The sequence below is a fragment of the Limulus polyphemus genome, unplaced genomic scaffold, assembly GCF_000517525.1.
Source record: "Limulus polyphemus unplaced genomic scaffold, Limulus_polyphemus-2.1.2 Scaffold800, whole genome shotgun sequence".
Lineage (NCBI taxonomy): Eukaryota > Metazoa > Arthropoda > Merostomata > Xiphosura > Limulidae > Limulus > Limulus polyphemus.
The window spans coordinates 327,917-337,929 of NW_013666410.1; positions in this window are offsets into that span (position 1 = coordinate 327,917).

A 10,013-nucleotide genomic window follows, 5' to 3' on the forward strand; every position below is an offset into this window, starting at 1 on the left:
TTTAGAGCTTGTTTCTTGATGGTTTGGAATTTTATGCATACTTCTGGCTAATAAAAACCTCCATTTTCATATGCTATTATTAATGTACTTAAACATAATAAGCAAACACTAAATAAGACTGTTGTCCATCATTTACGTTCACACTTACTTTTGGGGTGAAAGAATTGTAAGTCACATACTTTCAGTGTCGGGCTTAGGAAGTTATTCTTCTGCTTGGTTTAAGATTCTAATAAAATCTTTAGGCTCTTTATAATGACCTGGTCTGATATACTTTATTAGGACAGCAGATTGAGATTCTGAAAAGTAACATAATAATCCTGTACCATAAGACAGCTATGCCAGCTATGTAGATACTGTAATTTAACCAAGGTCACTCACTTCCCACGAGCTTAAAGGTTGATAGTTCTCGGAAGACGAGTGATATGGTTTGCCAAAGTATTATTAGCAGATTAATTCATAGAACTATTACCAGATAATGACACATACAACTGATCAATGTTGAATAGCATGTGATAGAGGCATGTATATCATTTTATGTCGACAGGTGATTCAGATCTGTTTAAATTTATCGGGATATCCTTTCCCTTTTACAAAATATTGTTTGTTTTCACCTCTTCCTCTCCACGTAATATTTCTTCGAGTAGACGTTAATGGTAGACATTATAGCTCTTTGTAGTTCAGATTCGTAAAATGTTTCATTTATTTTTTTCCGAGATAGTCTTGCATTTCATACACTGGTGGATTTGTCTCTGTTCTCTCGTAAGTCATAAATAATTCATCTGTCCATCCATGCATATAGTCTTTCTTAAAGTGACACTTCACTTTGCTGATATGTACTTGGTTGCCTACTTTGAACTGAAATTTTCCTAGAGTGGGTTGTTTGTAATTTGTTCCACATCACAGACTGCTTAGAATGATTAACATCTATTGGTCTCATTTTAATACTGCAACAATATGATTGATTATAGGCACTGACCAAATGTTTCAGTATAACACGATGTGTAAAGTAGCACCACATTATAGTTTTAAGGTGCAATTAAATTTTTCTACTATAGATGATTTTCTTTCATCATGTTTAGTAAAGAATTGAATGTCGTGTTCCTTGAGATTACATTGAAACAGACGATTACTAAATTATGTTCAAGCATTGATTCGTAATTTGCAAAGTTTTCGACCATATTTTAAAATATGTTGGAAATATTTTACAAGGGTTACACATTTCTTATCCATGAGTGGAACAGCCCATGCATATTCAGAAAACACGTCGATATTCGTAAGTAAATATATATATAAAGATTGTTATATTAGCTTAGGTTAAATAGATCCACTAAATCAGCCTGCCAGTGTTCATCGATCCATGAAAAGTCTATTTAGTTTCTTGAAAACTTTTAGCTTACTGGTTTGTGTAGAGTGTATATATATCCTTAAGACTTAAACAATCTTCAACCTGGTTTAGAGTGACGGATTTACCTAGTGCTTTCATAGGTCTAAGTGAAGGCTGTACTCCATCAAAACTAGCAGGGTGTGTACGATTATAATAGATAGTTTACAAACTTTTGTTATAAATCACTTTCTGTACTGTCTACTTTTATTTAACCTTGTCTCTAACAATAGTAATAACTTGACCTTTACAACTGATGATGTTAATTATTAGATGGCTAAAAATATTACTGAGCTTACTAGGCTGGAAACAGACCACGACGACGGTCAAGATACAAATGAATGAATAATACAATAATACTTTATTTGAAATTATTCCATTTAGATAAACTACATTTAGGTTTTTAACACATGTTTTGTCTACATATGTGTACATCTCCAACAACTTCTTGGGAGATATCTGATAGTCATTCTGCAAATTATTTCTATCCAGTATGGTTAAAATTATTTTATTTTCATAAAACGTCATTGATTAGGTCAATTATGTTACTGTTTGGGATGGATTTTCCACTAATACTAACTCCTCATGATTATCCCATGTTAGGTACTCAATGGAATGTATCAAGTTTAATAGAATTTCACCTTTCTTTTTATATTTTTGAGAAACGCTGTCAACAATCTCTAAATTTTCATGAGGTGGCAATTCGGTTTTAAATTTAATGGGTTTCATGGCTTGCTAATGAATGGTCTGATGACGTTGTTGCAGTTGGTTTATCATCTTTCCTTTATCGTCTATGGTAACATATCATTTTGTATAACTGAATTCATAACATTATCTATAGAGTTTAATTCCTTATGTGCCGGTCTTCCATAATGTTTGGGTTGATAAAGAGAATGTAATAGTTCTCTTTATCAAGAATCATTATTTTTGCCATATTTTTAGTTTACAACAGCTTTGCCTGTAGTCCGTCCTACCAAATGACCAAATAAATGTAATGGTAAAACTCTCCATTCTGTATTAGTAAGTTTCTTTTATGTTTAACTGTTGCTTTCTTGACAGTCAACTCTCTAAATAATGATTTGTATTGTCTAAGTTTATGTCTTTGTATGTTCATTATGGAACATTACCCCTTAAAAGGTTTAAAGAGCATTCACGAATACACAACATACATTCATTTTTAGCTTTGGCAATGATTCATTTAATCTGTTTATGTGTTGCTTTAGGTAATGCATGGAGCAGCTCTTGATGTTGTTTAACTCTAAGTGTCATAATGAGTAAATGAAAAGAAATTGCAAAAATAACAAATAAAAACTCTTTATTTATACATCCATTTAGATATAACATATACTTTTTTCACACTACAGTGATAATAATTGTTAATACAAAATGAGGAGGATAGAGTTGATTTTTGGAAATTCATTAACTTTGGAGCATTGAAACATTCTCAGGTTATTATAAGAAATTCTCAACAGATTTTTCAATATATTGGCTTTCTCTCTCTCTCTTTTTTTTATAAACAGTGGTAAAGTTCTCTCTAGTCATACTCCACAGGTAAGGGTAGCCGGCATTATCAGTTTTCCATGACAAATGGGAATGATCAGTACCTTAAATACTTTCATTTCAAAGTGGTTGCTTAAACAAAAACACACATATATATCCAGTGACAAAACATTTGAATGCAAGTTCTTTAATTACATATAGTCTGTCCTTCAGATAAAATCTTTCTAGTTCTATCACTGCCGCAGTCATGATGATAAATTAATATATATTCAGAGGAACATCAGTTGTAACTTACTATGGTATTTAACTATAACTTTATCTTCAGGAAAAAGTCCCGTCCTCATGCGGATATATTCAGGCATTTGTAGTTTCAAACTGATATATAAGTAACCATATAATTGTCTTACTGTTTCTTGATAAGATTCTTCAAAATATTTGACACATGCTGGAAACATTTGTCTTGCTAAAACATTCAAATGAGATTTATTTCTGATATTCTTGAACAAAATAATATATAAGAAATGTAAACTAATATTATTCATTCTTCTACCCTGATGAAATAGATTCTGTACAATATAAAACGATGATTAGTTAAAATGGCGACTTCCAGATATATAAAGTTGAGACACTCGTTCATTTTCTCCAATTTCACTCATAAGATCATCAATGATAAAAATATTTGGTATATCAGACCGTACATAGTCATGAAATATTTCATGTATACCTTCAAGATATTGAGTGTTGGAACTTTTTTGCATTAATTTTGTATTCAGTGGTTGAAATTCACCGTAAGATCATACAATGTTTTCAGGAATAGGATAAATAACTTCATGATGATAAGTTAAGATTTTGCTCACAAACTGTAATTTATCACTACCTGTCGAGTCTGACACTGAGCACTGAAAAGGGTGTTGTATACAGTTATCCATATCAAACTCTAATGAGAAATAGATTAAATGGGACTTACCTTATATAGATCATGTATGAGCATATTTGGCATTTTCCTCAAAGGTCCTGCATGTGCCCTTTTTTCAGTCCATAGACCATTGTGAGGAGTTAGTCACATTAGATGAAAAAAAAAAATAATATCCATATGGAAGGGTGTTAAAGTCTGGAAGGATGTGTCATTTGGTGCAAACTGGATGATAATTTTTTCTTTTCTTTTCTTTCTTGTTTTAATAGTCTGAGTCTACAAATCTTCTTATGATTTGTCACAGTTATAGGATGCTGTAAAGGAATGGATATATCTGTTACCTTACACTTCATTGTTGAGAATTTTAATTTTTGATGTTGATAAAAGTGAGGGTAAACCCTCGAATTTTACAACATAATTTTCCATCATGTAGGTACCCATAGTTTTGGGACTACCACTGACTCACAATGTTATATAGTGAAAGTCCATCTCGTCTGTAAACTTGCCAAAATAATACCCTAGAGGTGTATCATAATGTATTACAGACGAACCTAACTTCTCTAGTGTAAGATATAATTTCAGACGAATGAATGCTTTATTGAAAGCCACCAAAAAGATGTTGGCTTGATCTTTCTGGAATAGATATTCATGTGTATGTTTCCAATGAAGAACTATTATTTCTTCATTAATCAAAGTAACATCGCCTGTTATCTTAGTATCATCATTCATTAAGGGTGATACTCTTTAAACAATGTTACATAAGTAAGTTGTAGTTTGTTCTCAGACATACCCCAATGCCCCGAAAATAATTAAGAAATAATTTTTAAACTGACCTTTTTCCTGGATTAAATACTATGTTTTCTGGGATCAGTTCACTCCTTCCTTTTCATTCATGTAATGTTGTAAAAGGGCCAACCAGAGCTTTTTTTGCTTTAATTTAAGAAACATATCAATATATTTCTTAAAAAGATCTCTAGACTTAACCAGAAAATGATAAATCTCAGATATTTTTGTTATCTGTTATCCACACTCGACTGCATTTTTATTTCTTCAGTGACCCATGTACCAATGAAAGCTCTCTTGTGGTTACATGGTAGTTGTGATCTGTATAAAGAAAAAGATTGTGTTTTCTTTCTTACCAAATCCGTCAACTCTGTAATTTAGAATTTATGTCTAGCCACTATTAAATGAGTTTTGGATCTTGACCCCCTCAGATTTCTGTATGTAATATAACCATTTAATACTTACTTGGCTGTAGTTGTTGATCATAAAGTATTTGTGGCTTGGTACATGGCAACCAATCATTGTGGTAAGAATATGTTTCTGTATACAGCCATGCATACAAAAGCAATTGTTATGAACCTGAAGGGATCTGTGTCACAGGTTGTGAAAAACTCTTCCCTGTATTCAAGACAGCATCGTAGAAGTATGTCTACATCTGATTGGCAGTACCTAAAGAAAAAAGAAAGAATGATAAATGTAACTTTCAAGAATACAATGTTAACTTTCTTGCCTGTACATCTCTTCTTGAAAGTCAAAGATGTACTCTTCTTCTCGTCACTGACAGTGCCAATCCAGGTACTTTTGTCTGATGAGTGTTGACATGATGTGAGGAGAGTAAAACCTGCCATCTGGTACATATTCTCAATATTCTTGATTTGATTTTATGTTGAAAACATACGGGAAATATCATTTCTGTAGTTTTTCTAAACCAAACGTTTTGACAACAATGATAATTCCATGGGTATGAAATTATACTTGACGATTATTCTAATTTTCAGACTTTTGATGGTCATAACCATAATTTCCCCTCCATTTATGATAATTTAGGGCTTTACCCCTTATCAAATAAGATACTTTACGATAAAGTATCCATTAAAATATTTCCTATTATGTGCTATAGCTGTATAATTCTTATGCTTTTGTCGAAATTAAGAATTTATAGAATTCGTCACATGAATTATAACCTTTGAAAACTGTTTCCTTACCATTAAAATCAGGGATCACAAAGTAGTTTATTTCATGAATTCCGATTTCCTGGTCAGTCTCAAAATGAAAAAATAAGTTTTTATTCGATGATTCTTTGTATTCTTTATCTTAGAGGAAGCATAAATGTTTACTTAAAACATGTGACTTACATCCTACACAGCTGATTTCTCCATATCGATGAAACTCTGGTTTATATATTTTTCTGTCAATAATGACATACCATTTTTTACATTGATAAAACTGTTCACATGAAGATGCTGTTTGTTCCCGATTCTTTCTTTTGTATCTGTATTTAACAGTCTGCCAATTTACACAGTCTGTTACAATCAGCACAAAGTATTGATTGACATTTCGAGCATTTGTTACTATAATAACTTTTACAATACCCTGAAAAATGATGTTTATTTAAAGAATTAAAACTTTTGTCACAATCTGAACAATAATAACCTACCATAAGAAACCTTTCATTGACACGATAACGTCAAAATCATGTTCATGGTACCACAAGAAAATCTTTTCGGGACGTGAAAGACCTTTAAAAGTTACATGGTTGAAATTGTCGGAAGATACTATATGTATTTGGACGTTCATATTTAGAAGTTTCTTCTACTCCACAAGGCCCTTCTGGAACATTAGATGAAGCATTTAAGTCTTTAGCCATATGTGTAAATAGCGATTGTCTTTACTTTTAAATACTGTTATATTATGAATTATTTCAGAGGGATGCTAACACTACTACTGTAGCCTCAGCACAGCAAAGGTTATCACTGATCCTCTTTTTAGTCCATCAAGGCCGATATTCAATAGTTGATAATTACTGCCATCATTGTATACAGGTAATTCCAATATCGTAACTTCAAACTTTCAGAATTGCTTTTTTTACTTTGGTTGACTTTCACGATGTTGGTTAAAATCATTTCAGATGAAAACAGTTTCTTATTTTGTAAACATTTACTTATCGGTTTTTCCAAATGCTCTGAAAAAACACATACCCTAACTTCCTCTCTGTTATTTAGGGGATTTTGTTGTCTCGTCCAGTATGATTTTAATTTTCTTATTAAAAGTGTCCATATTATTTGTGACTCTATGTGATTTAGGGTTAAATGATATGTTGTACATTGTAGTAGCTGCATTATACTTTTTAATTCTCTTAATCACTGACTTTCTAACAATAAAAGCTCCATCTTCCTTGTGGATACATTTAACAGATACCTGTAAAAGACATAATATCGTATTAATAAATACAATTTTGTAAAGGAAATTAATTTCAGATCTAAGAATTATGTATGAGCATTGAAACCTTACCTCTCGTTCTTCCTAGCTGAGCATTTGACCCTCAGGATGTCTGCATGCCTTCATTGCTGAGTGTTTGTAAAGTAAATGAGATTATTTTGTATAGAAATGCAGAAAATCTTATTAATCAATATAAATGATATGATTGTAACTTACAGTACTGAGAGCCTCTATGTTTCACTCACTTCAATAGTTAGAAGTCACGGAAGGAAGGAAGTACATTCCGCCTAATTGCAGATATACATTTCTCTCTAATTCATTTACATCATCACAGCTGATGGAGAGTGGGATCATTTGCTACATAAATATAAGTACAAGTTATTAATATCGAAATAAATCTTTTAGAGTACTGGTTTTAGTTAGTTCAGAAATATATTTAAACTCATACTTACATCTGATGAGTTGTCCATGGTTATCACTAGCAGAACTATAAGATACTGTAATCTCAGGAATTCAAAGTGAATGTAGGCTGATTTGCCTGCCATTTATATATGGATGAGCAACCTAGATTTGACTGTGTATTGAGGAATAGGCTTAGTAAACTCAGAAGTGACCTTTGTCAGGTATGTCAACAATCCATTTTATTACTATGCAGCATTTCATATCATATACAGCAACACTGTTTCAAAATATGTTACTTTCAAAACATTATAACATGAGACATTTAAAATAATGAGTAGACTTAACTTGTGACCAAGCATTACCATTTTTAAGAGTATAATGAAATCTCATACATTTCACACATTTAAGTAGATATTAAAACTAGAATTTAATCGATTATTTATTATAGAATTCGTTGTATTGTATAATGAAATCTCATACATTTCCCATGTTTATGTATTCTAAGTATATATCATAAATTTTAAAATTAGAAATGATTTGATCTTTTATTTTGAAAAATTATTATAAGCCGAATGTCACTGTTTGAACTTCTGATTTACTGTTGTAAAATATTGTTGAAATACAAGAATTAGATCCTGTTGTTTATAAACTATATAAATTCTTACATATTGAGTTGAAATGAACAAGTAATAATATGGCCAAAAGTTGTATGAAATTAATCCTGCATTTTATAAACTAAGACAATTACGTAAATAGCAGTGTATGTTGAAGTTGTATTGATAAATACTTCAGTAAGTGTGACATCAGTCCTATTTAAAGTTTACGAATTTATCTAAATACATTGATAAACACATTTTGAGAAACGTGGAGTCTAATTGAATACAGAAATTGTAATTAGCTGAAATGCATAACTTCATATTTGGTGTTTTATAAAGTGAACATTAAATTTTTGTAGAGTTTGAACAATTTATATAGTGACATTAATTGGTTTTCATAAAATATTTCAGCCATAAGGTCGTAAGGCTAAATATGAACAATGATAATGATCAAACTGACTATTGAGTTTTATCAGCCCTTCTCTTCTTAGTAAAAGGTCGACATACCATTAGCTGTGAGTGAATAAGGGTGAAGTGTCATTTGGTGATCATTTGCATTCAATGATAATGGCGCCTTTTAGAAAGAACACGTACATTCAACTTTGTATTTCCTACATGACATGGTGGTTTGGAACACATATGTGATGTAAATCAAATCTCTAATGTAGAAAGAAAGATAGTGAAATATGTGTTATTCGTTCATAGTAAGTTTGTCTGTTAAAAAGCATCCTTTTCAGAACACAAAATTTAAAAAATTATAGAATGAAAACTGTAAACTGTATATTAAATTGAGCAATATTTATAAAAACATTAGGTGTGACAAATACTTTTCAGCAAACTTTAAATGTGATAGTAACACTATTCAGCTCTATAAACAGCAAAAAAACTATGTCATGCAAGTTAATTGCACAGATGTTTTGGTATTACCATAACATTGTTTCAAATTTTATTTTAGTTTCGAAAATATAACATGAGATAATTCAAATAAAACTAGATTGTTTGGTATAGACTGTTCCCATTCGTTGTATAATGAAATCTCATATATTTAACATGTTAAAAATTATTCTAAACTGATTGTCGTAAAGTATGTTTGTTGGTGCTTATAAACTAAGTTCATGTGTTTGTATGTGTGTGCATGTGCATTAAAATGAGGCTGTCCACATGATGACCTTTGTAATTCCTAACAAAGTTTAATGATATTGACTGGAGTATATAATAATTTTTTGTGTGTTTTAAAATACAAGAACTGTTCATTATCATTTATAATTCAAATAAGATCTTACATGCTGAGTTGGAATGAACATAATTTGTATGAAAGCTAATCTAATAATTTTATAAACTTGCTTAAAGTACATGAAATTTTGTACGTATGGATTGTATAAATTTTAAGTAAAAAGATATCTATGCACCAAAAATATTTGAAATAATCCCTTGATTTAAAACTAAAGGTGTTTATGTTTATTTGGAAAACTAGTAAGTTTATGTGAAAAATACGGAAATAGATTTTCTAGTTTGTAGAAACTAAAGTCTTACTTGGTTTGAGAAAACACGGGTGTTAAGCAGAAATATTTTGTCGAGAACTTTTTCTTACGTTAAATCAATAACAAACTTACATGTAATTAAATATAGACGTTCATCACATGTTGAGAGAATGAGTTCATCAACCTCTGCCTATACAAACACTATATATAGTAACATTTTCTGCCTTTGTAAAACAGATGTAATACATAAATGAAAACAAAACATAAATTGAGACTTGTATGCAGCCCTTCAGGACTGTCAGTATTTGTAAGTTGTAGTTAATGATTTACTTATAAAGCAAAACTGTAAACACAGTTGTGAAATTAGGTTAAATTATTAGTCTTGAGATTTTTTTACAACAATATAATGTTGATCTACATCATATTGATGCGCCCTCTGATTCCACTTTGTAGAACTAGCAACCCATTTTGTGGACAACTTCCATTGTCAAGTTCACCTATCATAGCTGTCTAGTAAC